The sequence below is a fragment of the Asterias amurensis genome, chromosome 8 (genome assembly GCF_032118995.1).
Source record: "Asterias amurensis chromosome 8, ASM3211899v1".
In the NCBI taxonomy this organism is placed as follows: Eukaryota; Metazoa; Echinodermata; class Asteroidea; order Forcipulatida; family Asteriidae; genus Asterias; species Asterias amurensis.
In genome coordinates this window covers 6,408,329-6,427,117 of record NC_092655.1, presented here as the reverse complement: position 1 = coordinate 6,427,117, position 18,789 = coordinate 6,408,329, and the positions used below count along the sequence as shown (strand labels likewise).

The window sequence follows — 18,789 nt, the reverse complement described above, 5'->3', positions numbered from 1 at the left end:
CAGGGCTCAATTTCCTAAAACATATTTTGCTAAGCATATAAATGTAATGCTAACAAAAATAGTTTACCTGGCAAAATTACACTGCTACTTTGTTGTGGTGGTGCCCCAATCAATTTTTGCTTGGCAGAGAAAATTGCTTAGCCTATTTTCTGCTAAAACTTCTTTGAAATTGAGCCCTGATGAGTTTTAGTGACATTGTTACAAACTGTGGGCATACTGGCTAAAAAGGCTTTTGCTTTTGCATTTATTGCTTCCCATAAATTTCCAATATTAAAAAAATAATAATAATAAGGAGTTGTCCAATGAGCGCTTTTGTTTTGTTTTGCAAAAAAAGTTTTCTCCAAACTTTGAAGATATTTTCTTCCAAAAGCCTTTAAACATCATGTGACACGGAGATCAGCCGCTGCGGTCCCATTCGTTAGCCAGCAATCTGACGTCACACTAAAGACCGGGGACCAGCTACACTGATCTCCGACGTCCACGACGTACGCGTCGTCATGGCATACCGCCATTTTTAAAGTCTTTATTAAGCGAAGTGGATGGCGTCAACATCTAAAGTCAAGACCCAACTGCCTTTTACTCTCCTACAAACCATATTTTATACCGAGTTAAGGACACCAGAATGTGTTATGGTGAGTCGCCAATTTGATTATGATATTGAAAGTTTTCCAGACTCCACTGCACTGACTCCACCATACTGATGCAGTGAAGTTGGGTTGGCTTTTTTATTTTCTGCATGGTTCTTTGTAAAAAATTCTAGTTTCTAAATTCTACATGTTCTATCATGGTTCTGCCGCCATCGTTTGTGCATAAAACATCCTTATTTTTTACAAAAGATATGATCAGTCAGTGATGATGTTTCCATGCATGTAGTTTTAGGGATATAGGATCATGCCCGTCCCGGGATGTCACTGTCACTTCAGGTACTAGGCCTACTTCGGTGTCAGGACACTTCGTACCTTTGCCACTTCGTACCCTGGACACTTCGTACCTTTTCAAGGTGCGAAGTGACTTTGGACACTTCGTACCTTGGACACTTCGTACCTTCTTACAAGACACTTCGTACCTTCTCACGAGTCACTTCGTACCTTCTCACGAGACACTTCCTACCTTCGTACTAATTTGGGATTACTGCATCGTTTATGATTTTTTTTTGTGCTTTGTGATCGGATGATTATGAAATAAAAGCAAAACAAACCAACTGTTACTATTTTGTTGGGACACCAAGGAGCCATTTTGACGATTGCATGATTGTTTGACTTTAAAATATTTGTAAAAAATATTGGCGGAAGATGTCCTTGGCGATAATTAACTTATACAAAATATTAGTTTCACATTAAAAATGACATTCACATACTCAAACAAAAATTATAATTCATTAAGTAGCCTATTATTAATTTTTTATCTCAACGAACATTAAATTATTGAGGAATACACATTTTAATGGAGGTACGAAGTGACTCAGCTGATAGTCACTTCGTACCCCGCCCACGGTACGAAGTGACCAATTTGGTTACGGTACGAAGTGTCCCGAAGGTACGAAGTGTCCAGGGTACGAAGTGGCAAAGGTACGAAGTGTCCGACATCCAAAATTCTAGAAACTATTAAGGCTCCCCTGTGAGCTTTTATAGGGGTCACATATTTAGGGCTTTTTAAACGCTACACGTTTTTCAAATCGGCGTTGATGGGTGAAAGTTTTGCGACCGTTAGCCAGCCAGAACTGAAGTTTCCTGTGTACTGTACACCTAAAGCATTCCCCATCCTACTCAATATACATTCATAATGCTTGTATTTCCCTTTTGTTGAGTAACGTTCAATAATTTCTTCATTTTTTATCATGTCTCAAAAAAGTTGTTTTTTTTCTGGAAATTTCTGTATTATATCCATACGACATACGACACCATGGTTGAGTGATGAACCAAGTGCGTACGCGCAGACTCACATACGCGAGGTCGCCCATTGTCTGTATAAGGTAAGTGGGTGATTATGAGGTGTCGTTAAACGACCGCGGTACCACGGGGTCGACTTTTGAAGTCCCTGCGTTCAAGCTCCTTCTCTTCCTTCCTCCATGGTATAAGACACTGCTCTGGATTTGCAAGATTGTTGGTTCAAATCCCAACCAGGTGATGTGCCTCAAAGGACTCAAAAGTGTCTATACACTGCTTAACACACATCAGTGCATTTGGGTAATAAAAAAAATTAATAACACCAAACTCCTTTCTCAAAATATTGTTTTTACTTGTGTGCAGGTGGACTTGCTCCAGACACGCCATTGTCAGATGAATTCTACCTCTCCATAACTACATGCATGATGCTTAAAGCTGCTCTTTGTTAGATAACACAATGTCTTCCTCATCAACCGGTAAGCACAAGTTTCAACATTTAGGTTTAACAACTAATTGTTCCAATGTTCCTAATCTGGACTCTTTACAATCTTTGCCAACGGAAAAAGGAATCATTGACGGAAAAAGGAATCATTGATGTCAACAGTTGAATTAACCTATGATTTTCTGAACAACCCTTAATTTGAGATGCATCAAGAGATTTGGGACAGTTGATGGTAAAAATTTGTAAACACAGTCAAATGATGATATTTCTAAAGATGTTGAAACTATTTCATATATATACTATGTTGAAAATATTTTTCCCTGATAAGGAGTTGAGTGAGCAATTCATCACATCATAATTTTTTAAATGTTTCGATGATTAAGATCGACTTGAAGGAAATCACTCAATTGGACTATTTGTCCATATATATTTATTTTGTGGTTAGTTAATTTTTGGTCATAAGTGTGAAGTTTTCCTCTCTGTGGTTTAGTAAATCTTTGGTCATAAGTGTGAAGTTTTCCTCTCTATAAATTTTTTTGAAAATTTATTGGAAAAACTACCCCCTACCCTACCTTCAAAGTGTTGTATCTTGTTAATCTTCGGTTGCTATGCATTGTCCATTGGCTTGTTTGAATCCAGTCCGTAGGCGCTTATGGAATTTTTTCGTTGAACTCAGCTGTACACTGGCTTAAAAAAATTGTTTTGTTACATTATGAATAAATTTTTATTGAGTTTTTACTCAATGGTATATAGTCATTACACACTCATTTATGTTTAATATTAAAAGATTTTGTTTTGTTCAAGTTGATCTTTAATGATAAATGCTCAAACTACCCTTGTGCGTCATTACTTATTATTTAAAACCTAAATAAAGCATTGTTTTGTTCTTTGTTTGCATGATACAGTGAGGTTTGTCATCTCCACACATCACTCAAGTAGATGTCTGAGACCTCCAGTGTATAAGCTTCCTAAACAATGAACAATAAGACTGGTAAATGAACTGCTCTCTCGTTTATAAAAGGTAAGGGGAACTCCTGAATAATACAACATTTTATCAGTTCATATGTAAATTTGTCCTAGTTCCTTTTATCAAATTTGATATCATTTCCCCTAGGTAGTTCCAACTATTATTTAATGATTGTGTTTGGGACTAGGAGGAGGGGCAAGTGAGATGTATCGAAATCGGAAAGTAATTTGGGCGCAGGCTTGTAATCCAGAGGGAGTATGGGGAATTCCCTCCCAAAATTGGGGAACAATGAAGCTGGCACAGTAGAAGAACTCAAAATTGGGAAACAATGAAATTGGGGAACACTGAGGCTCGCACAGTAGAAGAACTCAAAATTGGGGAACAATGAAGCTGGCACAGTAGAAGAACTCAAAATTGGGGAACAGTGAAATTGGGGAACAATGAAGCTGGCACAGTAGAAGAACTCAAAATTGGGGAACAATGAAGCTGGCACAGTAGAAGAACTCAAAATTGGGGAACAATGAAATTGGGGAACAATGAAGCTGGCACAGTAGAAGAACTCAAAATTGGGGAACAATGAAATTGGGGAACAATGAAGCTGGCACAGTAGAAGAACTCAAAATTGGGGAACAATGAAGCTGGCACAGTAGAAGAACTCCAAATTGGGGAACAATGAAATTGGGGAACAATGAAGCTGGCACAGTAGAAGAACTCAAAATTGGGGAACAATGAAGCTGGCACAGTAGAAGAACTCAAAATTGGGGAACGATGAAATTGGGGAACAATGAAATTGGGGAACACTGAGGCTCGCACAGTAGAAGAACTCCAAATTGGGAAACAATGAAATTGGGGAACAATGAAATTGGAGAACAATGAAATTGGGGAACACTGAGGCTCGCACAGTAGAAGAACTCAAAATTGGGGAACAATGAAGCTGGCACAGTAGAAGAACTCAAAATTTGGGAACAGTGAAATTGGGGAACAATGAAGCTGGCACAGTAGAAGAACTCAAAATTGGGGAACAATGAAGCTGGCACAGTAGAAGAACTCAAAATTGGGGAACAATGAAATTGGGGAACAATGAAGCTGGCACAGTAGAAGAACTCAAAATTGGGGAACAATGAAATTGGGGAACAATGAAGCTGGCACAGTAGAAGAACTCAAAATTGGGGAACAATGAAGCTGGCACAGTAGAAGAACTCCAAATTGGGGAACAATGAAATTGGGGAACAATGAAGCTGGCACAGTAGAAGAACTCAAAATTGGGGAACAATGAAGCTGGCACAGTAGAAGAACTCAAAATTGGGGAACGATGAAATTGGGGAACAATGAAATTGGGGAACACTGAGGCTCGCACAGTAGAAGAACTCCAAATTGGGAAACAATGAAATTGGGGAACAATGAAATTGGAGAACAATGAAATTGGGGAACACTGAGGCTCGCACAGTAGAAGAACTCAAAATTGGGGAACAATGAAGCTGGCACAGTAGAAGAACTCAAAATTGGGGATCACTGAGGCTGGCACACTGGTGCGTGTCCATGAGTGTACGTTATTGTTGCCCAACTCATTTCAACGCCACACTTGGGTTGTAAATGGGTCTAGGGATCTTACAGAAGCCGGTTGTTTTTTTGACACCCTTAGTTAATATATTATGGTCATTGTGGCTTAAACAAAAGAAATGTTGACCAAGCAACGAGAATTGACCAAACTCAAGAATTAGATATCTCAGCTTGGCATATTGTGTTTGTCAACCCACCAATCTCGTTAACACAATGAAACCATTCCGATCATGTTTTACTCAATTAAACTCAATACACATTCTATTGCCAAGACCTAAAATGTTAATTTTGTTCAAGTTAAAGGCAGTGGACACTATTGGTAATTGTCTAAGACTAGTCTTCACAGTTGGTGGATCTCCACACATGCATAAAATAACAAACCTATGAAAATTTGAGCTCAGTCGGTCGTAGAAGTTGCGGGATATTAAAGAAAGAAAAAAACACCCTTGTCACACAAAGTTGTGTGCTTTCAGATGCTTGATTTCGAGACCTCAAATTCTAAACTTGAGGTCTCGAAATCAAATTCGTGGAAAATCACTTCTTTCTTGAAAACTACATTACTTCAGTGGGAGCCGTATCTCACATTGTTTTATACTATCCACCTCAGCCCATTACTCGTTACCAAGAATGGATTTATGCTAATAAATATTTTGAGTAATCACCAATAGTGTCCACTGCCTTTAATCTTTATTGGTAAATGCTCAAACCACACCCTGTGTAATCCTTCTCCCTTATTATTGTTCATAAGCAAAATAAAGCATGATTTCTTCTCTGTTTGCAGTGAGGGTTGTCATCTCCACAGAGGTCAACTCATTAACCAAGTAGATGTCTGAGACCTGCAAGTTGATGAGCTTCCTAAGCTTCCTAACGATGTATAATTAGTCTGGTAATTCAATGAGAGCTGCTCTCTTTTATACAAGGTAAGGGGTAATCTTGGACAACAAAACGGTTGTCGGTTCATAAATCTGTCCTAGTTTCATTCTATCAAACTAAGCATCACTTTCCTTTGGTTAACTGTTACTTAATGATTCTGTTTAGGACACGGAGGAGGGGCAAGTGAGTCGAAAAGCAATTGTTTAGGGCGCAAGAATGTGACCCAAGGAAGGGGAGTGTGGCAGCTCGCTTAAAGTTGGGCAGAATGGTTGGAAAGAGCTGGGCACAGCAAGGAAAACAGTAAATTGGACTAAGAGATAAACAAAATAGACCTTTAACCCTGTGATGACAAACCCATGTCGAATTTGAATTAAATCCTCAGTCGGTCGATGCCATTTGGGAATCCCATTGCAGTGTTTGAACATACATATATGAAGGTTCTCCATAGCTGGGAGTGTTCCGAAATGGGATGGGAAGCAAGTTCTGACTGAAACAAACCTTCTTTTTTTTTGTAGATTTCAGAATTAAGCAAAATATTTTGTTTGACACTATTGAAAAAGCTACAGTTCAGATGTTTTTATTTTTTTTAATGGAATTTATTCAAACCACCCTTTCCACCATGGACAGCTGCATTGCTTCTCTATATTTTTGTTAACCAATTTACTCATCTATAACCAAATACAGACAATGTCTTGTCTTTTAGATAACCTTATTTTGCACTTACATACAGTGTACTATCAAACTGCTGCTGTACTTGAAGAAAAACAACACCACACTCCTATTTTGTTCAGGTTTATCTTTAGTGGAAAATACTCAAACTACCCTTGTGCTATTCTCCATCCCTTGTTTGCAGCATATTGCAGCGAGGGTTGTCATCTCCAGATAGGTCAACCCATCAACCAAGTAGATGTCTGAGACCTGCAGCTGATACACTTCCTAACAATGTACAATGAGTCTGGTAAATGAACTGCTATCTCAATTAAAGGTAAAGTTGCACCTGCACAATGAAACAGGTGTCCGTCTATAAATCTGATTTTCTCTTCTATCAAATTAAACATCACCTTGCCTTGGTAGTTCCAACGGTTAATTATGGGTGTAGTTTGAAACAGGGAGGAGGGGCAAGTGGACACTATTGGTAATTGTCAAAGATAAGTCTTCTCACTTGGTGTATCTCAACATATGCATAAAATAACAATCCTGTGAAAATTTGAGCTCAATTGGTCGTAGAAGTTGCAAGATAACAATGAAAGAAAAAACACCCTTGTGTGTACTTCTTTCTCGAAAACTACGTCACTTCAGAAGGAGCCGTTTTTCACAATGTTTTATACTATCAACCTCTCCCCATTACTCATTACCAAGTACTTACTTGGTAAGGTTTTATGCTAATAATTATTTTGAGTAATTACCAATAGTGTCCATTGCCTTTAAAGTCACCTGGAAATAGAATTGTTTTTCTTTCAAACATAAGAGTATATGCTTACAAACAATAAAACAATTTTTTTAGTAATTGTTTGTCACGATTTATGTGTTTAAAAAATATATAAAGTTGTTTGGGGGGCTGACTCCGCCTACCCCTTTTGTGACGCAAATCGAGGCAGACTTTGCCTGCAATGCGTATAGTAAACACACGTGCAAAGTACATGTACGTCCAAGTCGTGAGTTGGTACGTTTCAAAAAGTGTTTTTCTGCATTCAGCAGCAATACACCTGGTCGGCATTGCCGGAAAAAAACAAAAAAATCTTTTTTTGAAACGTACAAACTCACGACTTGGTCCGTACATGTACTTTGCAATTGTGTTTACTCTACGCATTACAGGCAAAGTCTGCCTCGATTGACGTCACGAACAGCGCCCTCTCGGGTCTGGGTCTACTCTTAAATTTGTAAATAACATAAGAACTGATTTTTTCAAACCGTAGTTAACTGTTTATTCACATTCCACTCATCAAAACACATATATTAGTGACAAAAGCTTTATTTTGAATAATACCACTTCCAGTGACTTTAATGTTAGGCAGAATGGTAGGGAGCAGCCCAGCACAGCAAGAACAGAAAAGTGAATTAAGAAAAGAAAAAAGAAAAAAAAACTTTTACCCTGTTAAAGAAATTTGAACGCTATTATTGACAAAATGCCTCGACTTTACCCCTTGACGTTTTTTAAATTGTTGACCCTTTTTTTTTTACAAGTTTCAATAATTCACTAAATAAAGCTTATATCTCGGTCCAAGTTGCATTAAAAGGCATCAGTAGAGCCTACTGCATCATTTTAGAGCATAAAATCAAAACTTTGGCCCAAACTTGACAAAATGCCTGTTTTTTTTTGTTTTTTTTGACCCTTTTTTCAAGTTTTAATAATTCACTAAATAAAGCTTAAATCTTGGTCATCAGTAGAGCCTACTGCATCATTTCAGAGCATAAAATCAAAACTCAAGGAGAAAATGCCTTGGTGCATGGCTCTTATGAACACAAAGCATACAAGCCTGCTCTTTGTTCCAAAACCTTGAATGACTAATTGGTAAGTCATCCATTTTCACAGAATACAGTTCATAACTTGTTTGCATTTGACAAGTATAGTTTATAATTGTTTGCATTTAGGCTAGCTGCAGACACACCATCATCAGATGAAGTCTACCTCTCCATCAGAAGTAGATGCATGAAGCCCACCATCAAGATTCAACTGAAGTCTTCATCAACAGGTAAATTGAACTATATGAACAACCATTAAAGGAACACGTTGCCTTGGATCGGTCGAGTTGGTCTTTGAAAAGCGTTTGTAACCGTTTTTTATAAAATACATATGGGTAGAAAGATGTTGTAAAAGTAGAATACAATGATCCACACAAACATGCCTCGAAATTGCGTGGTTTTCCTTTTACCTCGTCGACTAACACGTCGGCCATTTATGGGGGTCAAAATTTTGACTCCCATAAATGGCCGACCATGTTAGTTCGCACAGTAGAAGGAAAACCACACAATTTCGAGGCAAACTTGTATGGATCATTGTATTCTACTTTTAAAACATCTTTCCAACCATATGCATTTTATAAAAAAAACGGTTACAAACGCTTTTGTTTTGACCAACTCGTCCGATCCAAGGCAACGTGTTCCTTTAACTTGAGATGCATCAAGAGATTTTGGACTGTTTGATGAGAGGCTATAAGATAAGTTCGAAATAGTTTTTTTCTGACTTGTACATCATTTTGTTCAATAATGTTAAAACCTGTTTAAGTACAAAGATTCACAACATAAAACTGAAAGAGTGGAAGTGTCACTGAATCCAAACCCAACAAAACACCACCAAAGTGTACATGCCCCAAAAATGGGCAATCGTTTGTGTTAAGCTTATGTTAAAAGCAAGTGTTTTGAGATAAGTTGTATGGCGCCCTCTTATGGCCAAAGTATTATAAAGTATTATTATTTGAAGCAGTTGAAGGAGAAACAACAACATACCCCTTTCAAAAAATATTGTTTTTATTTTGTTTTCATTTAGGCTAGACTTGTACAGACACGTCATTGTCAGATGAAGTCTACCTCTCCAGAAGTAGATGTAATATGTAGGATGGGCATGCTGCCTTGTGTCAAGGTACAATGATGTATTCTCCAGCAACAGGTAAGCACCAGTTTCAACATGTAGGTTCAACAACTATTATGGAAAAATTGACTGCTATGAGGGGTACAGTTAAAATAATAGACCCAAGGTGATGCTAAAACCATGACTATGCCCGAAGCGAAGATGAGGGCATAGCCATGGTTAGGCCATCACCGATGGGCCTATAATTTTAACTGTGACCCGATTATTAAGCAGTCAATATTTCTTTTATATACCGAATGAAGATTCTTCTAATCAACAACACTCTGACTATACGGTAAGAGGTCGTCTGCGAAGAAAGGACGCGCCGTGACACGGAACGCTAGTCGTACATTTTATACATATCATAGTTGCGTTATTTTCAGGGCGGGCATAGTCAATTTACTTTGCCCCTGGCATAGTCACTGTGATGTCATCTTGATAGAAAAAGGAGGCATAGCTATTTCCATGACTCCATTTTTAACCAATCAGATTAGAGGATTTTATGAGGTATTTAAAGTTATTTATGAGCCCCAAATGTTCCTTGTTTGGAGCGACTCTTTACAAGCTTACAACAGCCATTGGAAAAAAAAAGGTTTTATTATTATTATTATTTCATCTTATCACAGCATGCAAAAGAAAGATCACATTGTCCTTATTGATGGTAACTGCTTGAGGTGGGCTACATCCAGTAGCCTTAGATCTCAAGGATTTGTTCTCCTTAGGGGGGCCCTGTAGAAAAAGGCAAAACAACAAAAAATGGAGAAAACTAGTCTGAAGTGTCAACAGCCACTAGGTAATAAATATCAGGCTAGATTAGATAGCTCAGTTGGTCGAGCACCAGCCCAAGCTTCGTTAACGAACTAACGGGTATTCATACAGAGTTGACAACTCGTCATGATTCTGCAGAAAGTTCCTGTAAAAACACTTGAATTTCCATGATAAACAAATTTTAAAATATTTGTTGAGAAGTTTTCCCCTGTTGACTTTTATTTGAATGTTGTCAAAATACATACATGCTTCTTGTACACAATTTCCCTGATTGCAAGGTGCAAATGTTGTCTCTTGTTAAAGTGTTCTTGTCACACTATATCACTTGGTTTGCCATTTTGCATTTCCATGAGTTAGCTGGTTAATGTGTCATGATACACCACCGATTGCCTTTCAATTGAAATACATGGTGCTTGCAGAGGCATCCCGCTGAACACACACAGTGTGACGTTTTCAGCTCCACAAAAATACTGGTGTTTAGGAAATAGCTCATCAAAACGCTTGGAAGAAAGATCAGCTTTATTTTGCTACCAAAACAAAAAGTGAAGTGGACTCCACAACAATAGTTTCAAAATATTGTTACCCAAACATTGATGTGTCTTTAGCAAGTACTACGTAGAGAATCAATCCCCATGCACATGCTTGAGTGGGATATGAACCCATGACCTTTACCATTCTAGAACAGATGTCTAACCACTAGACCACTGAGCTTACTGACCTTGACAAAGTAAATCAACTCCAACCATGTTTTGTTTTCTTCTAACACAATTTTGGCTGAGGGGTGAAAGTTTTGACTTACTACAGTTGAGTCATTACTTCAAAAACACTATCAAAGAAATGTGGTCAATATTTTTTATTGTGCTTTTAAATAGCCTTCTTATGATCACATCATAGCTACAACTTGAAAAACAGCACGAATTTTCACAAAATACTTGACTTGTTTTTTATTTTATTTTTGCATTTAGGCTAGCTGCGGACATGCTTATGTCAGATGAAGTCTACCTCTCAAGAAGTAAATACATGAAGCCTATCATCAAGGTTCTAGGATGTCTTCATCAACAGGTAAATTAAACTTTTTGAACAACCATTAATTTTGAGATGCATCAATGGATTAAGGACAGTTTGATGATACTAGGCTTTAAAACAAAATGTAAACTACTTTAAAAGGGATTTTTCTTTTACTCTAGTTTTATTTCAAGACCACTCCTTGACGTATCCTGACGTATCCTGTTTGATGAGAAGCTCTAAGACAAGTTCGAAAATTCTTTTAAATGTTTTTTTCTGACGTGTACATCGATTTTGTTCAATCCGGTTAAAACCTGTTTAAGTACAAAGATTCACACAAAAAATCTGAAAGTGTCACTGAATCCCAACCCAACAAAACACCACCAAAGTGCACATGCCCCCAAAATTGGCAATTATTTGTGTTATGCTTATTGTTAAAAACAAGTGTTTTGAGATTAGTTGTATGGCGCCCTCTAATGGTCGAAGTATTATAAAGCATTATTATTTGAAGCAGTTGAAGGAGAAACAACAACATAAACCTTTCAAAAAATATTGTTTTTACTTTGTTTTCATTTAGGCTAGGTTTGTACAGACACGCCACTGTCAGATGAAGTCTACCTCTCCAGAAGTAGATGTAATATGTACGATGGGCATGCTGCCTTGTGTCAAGGTACAATGATGTATTCTCCAGCAACAGGTAAGCACCAGGTTCAACATGTAGGTTCAACAACTGTCGTTATCTATGGACCCCAAATGTTCCTTATTTGGAGCAACTCTTTACAGGATTACAACAGCCACTCATAAAAAAAAACGGTTTTATTGTTATTATTTCATCTTAACACAGCATGCAAAAGGAAGATCATATTTTCCTTAATGATGGTAACTGCTGGATCTTGTTAGATCTCAAGGATTTATTCTCCCTGGGGGGCCTGTAAAAAAAGGCAAAACAACAGAAAAGGGAGAGAAATAGTCTGAAGTGTCATCAGCCACTAGGTAATAAATATCGGGCTAGATAGCTCAGTTGGTCCAGCACCAGCCCGAGCTTCATTAACAAACTAACGGGTACTAATACACAGAGTTGCCAACTCTTCATGATCTGCAGAAAGTCCCTGTAAAAACACTTGAATTTCCATGAAAAGCAAATTTAAACATATTTGTTAAGAAGTTTTCCCCTTTGACTTTTGAATGAATGTTGTCAAAATACACCCATGCTTCTTGTACACAATTTCCCTGATTGCAAGGTGCAAATGTTGGCTCTTGTTAAAGTGTTCTTGTCACACTATTATCAACATACATAACATCATTGGTTTGCCATTTTGCATTTCCATGAGTTAGCTGGTTAATGTATCATGATACGCCACTGATTGCCTTGCAATTGAAATACATAGTGCTTGCAGAGGCATCGCGCTGAACACACATGGTGTGACGTCTACAGCTCCACAAACATGCTGGTGCTTGGGAAATAGCTCATCAAAACACTTGGAAAAAGATCAGCTTTTCTTTGGTACTAAAACAAAAAGGAAAGTGGACTCCATAACAATAGTTTGAAAAATATTGTTACCCAAACATTGATGTGTTTTATTTTTGCATTTAGGCTAGCTGCGGACATACTTATGTCAGATGAAGTCTACCTCTCCAGAAGTAAAAACATGAATGAAGCCTACTGCAAGGTTCTAGGATGTCTTCATCAACAGGTAAATTGAACTTTCAGAACAACCATTAATTTGAGGTGCATTAGGGGATTAAAGACAGTGGACACTATTGGTAATTGTCAAAGACCAATCTTCTCACTTGGTGTATCTTAACATATGCAAAAATAACAAATTCTGTGAAAATTTGAGCTCAATTGGTCGTCGAAGTTGCGAGATAATAATGAAAGAAAAAACACCCTTGTCACACGGAGCTGTGTGCGTTTAGATGCTTGATTTCGAGACCTCAATTTCTAAACTTGAGGTCTCGAAATCAAATTTGTAGGAAATTACTTCTTTCTTGAAAACTACGTCACTTCAGAGGGAGATGTTTCTCACACTGTTTTATACCTCTCCCCATTACTGGTTACCAAGTAAGGTTTTATGCTAATAAATATTTTGAGTAATTACCAATAGTGTCCACTGCCTTTCAGGCAATTTGACGATACTAGGCTTTAAAACAAAATGTGAAATACATTCCAAAAGATTTTTATTTTACTCTAGTTTTATTTCAAGACCATTCCTTGAGGTATAATCGTCACCATGCCTCGTTTAACACTAGTCCTCTGACTGCAAGCCAGTTCAAACCATGTAGCAACAGTCAATATTTCACTCTTAGTGGTCTTGCTGGCTTAGTTCATCTACATGTATGTAACATCAAGGATGAACAATTAAGTGCAAAAGTTGAATGACCATTCCAATGTAACAAAATTGAGGGGTCGCTCGCTAGCTTTTTCATGAGCGCACAAAATGAGCGTACATAATGTACTGTTTTTGACATTTTTTTTCAAGTTTCAATAATTCACTAAATAAAGCTTTAATCACGGTCCAAGTTGCATAAAAAGACATCAGTAGAGCCTACGGCATCATTTTAGAGCATAAAATTAAAATTTTGCCCAAATTTGACAAAATGCCTGGACTGACTCCTTGCGTTTTTTTTTTTTTTTTTCAACATTTGACCCTTTTTCAAGATTCAATAATTCACTAAATAAAGCTTTAATCGCGGTCAAAGTTGCATTAAAAGGCATCAATAGAGCCCACTGCATTATTTTAGAACATAAAATTAAAACTCAAAGTTTGGCCCAAATTTGACAAAATGTCTGGACATTTCATCCCTTGCGTTTTTTCAAATTTTTGACCCTTTTCCGAATTTCAATAATGCACTAAATAAAGCTTAAATCTCGGTCTAAGTTGCATAAAAAGCCATCAGTAGAGCCTGCTGTATTATTTTAGACCTTAAAATCAAAACTCAAAATGTTGCCAAAATTTTACAAAATACCTGGACTGACCCCTTGCGTTTCTTTCAATTTTTGACCTCTTTATCAAGTTTCAATAATTCACTAAATTAAGCTTGAATCTCGGTCCAAGTTGCATAAAAAGACATCAATAGAGCCTTCTGCACCAGACCAATTTTAGTGGTGGGCAATAAATCAAATTTTGTTGGAAGTCTACCAAGGGCAAGGGGATCAACAAAATTATTCATGTTTAATTATGGGGCAATTATTGCTGAAGTGGGGCCAGGTTTCCAAACTGTTTGTGTCATGGGGCCATGCAATAAGTTGAATGACCTTTGGATCATGTTCTTTCTCACTCCTTATCATGAGCTGTGTCTCAGACCAATACAAAGTGGACAACATTTAAAATCTGTGCTGGGCAGTATATGTATTTTGCTCAGAGTGCTGGGCACAAATTAAGAGTCCTGGGCAGGCCCGCCCAGCACTGCCCACCGTGACTACAACACTGACTGCATCCTTTTAGAGCATAAAATTCAAACTCAAAATTTTTCCCAAATTTTACAAAAATGCCCTTTTGACCCTTTTTTCAAGTTTCAATAAGTCACTTAAAACAAAGCCCTATATTTTGGTCCAATTTTAATAAAAAAGGCATCAGCAGTGCCTATTGCATCATTATAAAGCATAGAATCACCCAGTTGGTGGAGCATCAGCATTTTCAAGTCCTGCTCTAGTCAGCTGTTCTTTGTTCAACCCAAAATTGTTACAACATACCCAGTCAGTTTCCTGTGTGGTTTACTAGAGTTGATAAAATAAGATTTTGTGCGACTTATGCGTAATTGATTTTATTTGTCTGTACTTTGAAGGTGTGCCGTGTGCAGATGATGTCTACCTGTCAATTCCTGAATCCTGCAACAGTGCCACAACCGAACAGAGGTATATGCAGGTGTTTTACACTAACCTCAAAAAGTGGTCTGTTTTTGCAGCACTTATACAAACAGAATACCTCACATGCCACAACATTGATGGGGAGTTTATGCGGACACCAGTCTAACCCGTTTTGCGTGGCTGGTCCCTACAGATTGATTACAGATTTTAAAAAATAGGAAACATGTTTTTGATTAACAACACCCTTATATAATTTATTCAGCACTTTCCCTAAAGCATACCACCTATGGTGAATTGTAAAAGTTGGTTGTATGATACAGATATTTACACTAATTATATAGATTGCAACAAATATTATTAAGATGCTGACGAACCAGAGAGTTTGATGAACTTCTCATGTCATTCTCAAAAATGTCATATCATATTTGAAAGATACATTTTTTAAAGTCAAAAATTGTAAGTAAAACAAACATTTTTTTTTTTAAAGAAATCAAGTAACATTTATGGTTCTTGATATTAAAGGCAGTGGACACTATTGCTAATTGTCAAAGACTAGCCTTCACAGTAAGTGTATCTAAACATATGCATAAAATAACAAACCTGTGAAAATATGAGCTCAATTGGTCGTCGAACTTACGAGATAATAGTGAAAGAAAAAACACCCTTGTCACACGAAGTTGTGTGCGTTTAGATGGTTGATTTCGAGACCCCAAGTTCTAAACTTGAGGTTTTGAAATCTAGTTCGTTGAAAATTACTTCTTTCACGAAAACTATGGCACTTCAGAGAGAGCCGTTTCTCACAATGTTTTATACTATCAACCTCTACCCATTACTCATCAACAAGAAAGGTTTTATGCTAATAATTATTTTGAGTAATTACCTATAGTGTCCACTGCCTTTAAGATGCTGACGAACCAGAGAGTTTGATGAACTTCTCATGTCATTCTCAAAAAATCTCAAAATTGTCATATCATATTTGAAAGATACATTTTTGCCAAGTTTAAGTCAAAAATTGTAGGTAAAACAAACAGTTTTTTTTTAAAGAAATCAAGTAACATTTATGGTTCTTGATATTAACCTTGCGAGGGTAAATGGATACCTCCATAAGAGGGTCTGATCATTTGACCTTTCCCTATTTTACCTCTATGCGTTTGTTTTCTGTAATTTTTTTTAGTACTACATTCTCAAAAGCTTTTTAGGGAGAAATCCATAATGGAACCATTAAATATCATTGAGGCATTGAAAACATCAAGTTATAGTGGATAAATAATTTATTGATTTGTAAGGTTTAAGAAAGCTTGATTGATGTTAAGTAAATCCCAGGGCCCAATTTTATAGAGCTGCTTAACGGTCGATTTTGTGTTTCACGGGCGCACCTAGCAAATTTTTCATTTCAGAGCCTTGCTTAAGCAAGGTTTTTTGCTAAAATCGGTAGGCAAGCAAAAAGGGTCCTTAAAGCCTCTTTTTTTGCTAAAGCACACTGTTTAAACACAGCGCATAGTGCACATCATTGCAATACTTTGCGTGTGCATCAGCGAAGCTGTGTGTGTTTTATGTGTCTTTTTTGCTTAAGCAATCGGTCTAAAATGTGGCGCGCACTGTTTGTTTACGTGCTTAAGCTACCAACCGCTTCTGATATAAGTTTATGCTTAAGCAAATATTTTTGCTATGTTAAGCTAAACAATTTGCTTACTGTTTAGCAGCTCTATCAAGTTGGGCCCTGATGCAATCTTACCCCTTAGGAATGTAATTGTAAAAAGTAAGCTCACCATTTACAAGCAAAGTACACATCGTGTGTATTTGAAGTTGGAAATCATTGATTAAATGGATCTAATTCATATCATAACTACTTGCATAGTGCAAATAATTTAAAGGCACTGAACACGTTTGGTAATTGTCAAAGACCAGTTTTCTCACTTGGTTTATCCAAGTTCAAATAGGAATAAAAGGCTTCTGGCCAGAAGCCTTTTATTATTCTACTGAAAAATTACCTCTTTCTCAAAAACTATGTTACTTCAGGGGGAGCCGTTTCTCATAATGTTTTATGCTGTCAACAGCTCTCCGTTGCTCGCGTCACCAAGTAAAGTTTTATGCTAATACATGTGTACATTTTGAGTAATTACCAAACGTGTACAGTCATATATATTATCAAACAAGACAATTGAAATAAGTCTAAAATAACACTGAGCAAAATAGTGTAAAGAATTTCAAGATTTCAAGTTATGAAAGTAATAGCCTTAAGTGCGTAGATTAATTATTTGTATCTTATTATTTGGAGTTGTCAAATAAAATTACTCTATAAATGTAGCAAAAAATCTCTCTCCTTCCATTATTTTACGTGCATTATTGTAAAAGTAATGTATTATGGTTATAATTATTAAAGTTATTTGATTCTAGCCTAGAAATGAACTGGTCCCACTCAGTGATGTAACAAAAATGACAGCAGAAAAAAGGTCCATTATCCTCTAAAAAAAAAAAAAAAAAAACTCCACCAAAGTGTAATAAGATCACTTAATTAATCCATTTAACGGAAATTAAAATACCTTAAATTATTCAGCCCAAAACACCAAGTAACACCTTTAAGGCCAACCCTATCCACACAGTCATATTTTCAATGCAAATAATTATAACACTTATTAAAATACATTTCTGAAAAACTGTGACCCATACAAAACAATGAAGATACCTGCCTTTAAATTGAAACTTTATGGTGCAATTTGTCACACCTTTAAGCCACCAAAAAAGACCCTACCTTTAAATCATACCTTAAAACTAAACGATTTAAATATTTAAAAAATGTTCCACCCCTTTAAACTCAATTTGAAAGAAATTATTACTAAACCTTTGTGACACCTTTAAACCACCTAAAAAGACCCTACCGTTAAATGGTACCTTAACATAACCGTTTCAATATTTTAAAAAAGTTCCACCCCTTTAAACTCAATATGAAAGAAATTATTCCTAAACCTTTGTCACACCTTTAAACCACCCAAAAAAGACCCTAGCTTTAAATCGTATCTTAAAATAAACCATTTCAATATTTTTAAAAAAGTTCCACCCCTTTAAACCCAATTTAAAATTAATTACTACTAAACTTTTGCCACACCTTTAAACCACTCAAAAAATACCCTACCTTTAAATCGTACCTTGAAATAAACCATTTCAATATTTTAAAAAAAGTTCCACAACTTTAAACTCAATTGGTAAGAATATATTACTAAATCTGTGTCACACCTTTAAACCACCCATCTCAACGAGTCAAGCCGAACCCCTCATCCCAAACCATCACCCTAAGCCCCCATCTCAACGTGTCCATCCCATCGCCCCAAGCCCTCATCCCAAACCAACCCCCTAAGCTCCTATCTCAATGACCAACTCCAAAGTCCCCATCTCAAATAGCCCAGCCCATCACCCTAAGCCCTCATCCTAGCCAATACAAACCATCACTCCAAGCCCTCATCACAAGTCCTACTCACAACCTCCAAGCCCTCATCCAGACTATCCAAGCCTATCACTCAAGTCCTCATCCCAACCAGCCCAGCCCATCACCCAAACCATCACCCTAAGTCCTCATCCCAATCAGCCCAGCCCAACCAACTCAAACCATCACCCTAAGTCCTCATCCCAACCAGCCCAGTCCATCACTCAAACCATCACCCTAAGTCCTCATCCCAACCAGCCCAGCCCATCACCCAAACCATCACCCTAAGTCCTCATCCCAACCGGCCCAGTCCATCACCCTAAGTCCTCATCCCAATCAGCCCAGCCCAACCAACTCAAACCATCACCCTAAGTCCTCATCCCAACCAGCCCAGTCCATCACTCAAACCATCACCCCAAGTCCTCATCCCAACCAGCCCAGCCCATCACCCAAACCATCACCCTAAGTCCTCATCCCAGCCGGCCCAGTCC

At 37.3% G+C, this 18,789-nt stretch overlaps 1 long non-coding RNA gene across 1 annotated transcript; it reads left to right on the top strand.

Annotated features, from left to right (window-relative positions):
- Window positions 1-530: 530 nt before the first annotated feature.
- LOC139940653 (uncharacterized) lies at window positions 531-18,154 on the top strand. Its single transcript, XR_011786484.1, has 11 exons — window positions 531-632; window positions 2,250-2,362; window positions 3,234-3,349; window positions 5,637-5,775; window positions 6,582-6,713; window positions 8,321-8,421; window positions 9,216-9,335; window positions 11,030-11,126; window positions 11,647-11,766; window positions 12,664-12,763; window positions 14,856-18,154. It is a non-coding gene; the product is annotated as an uncharacterized lncRNA (long non-coding RNA).
- Window positions 18,155-18,789: the final 635 nt, after the last annotated feature.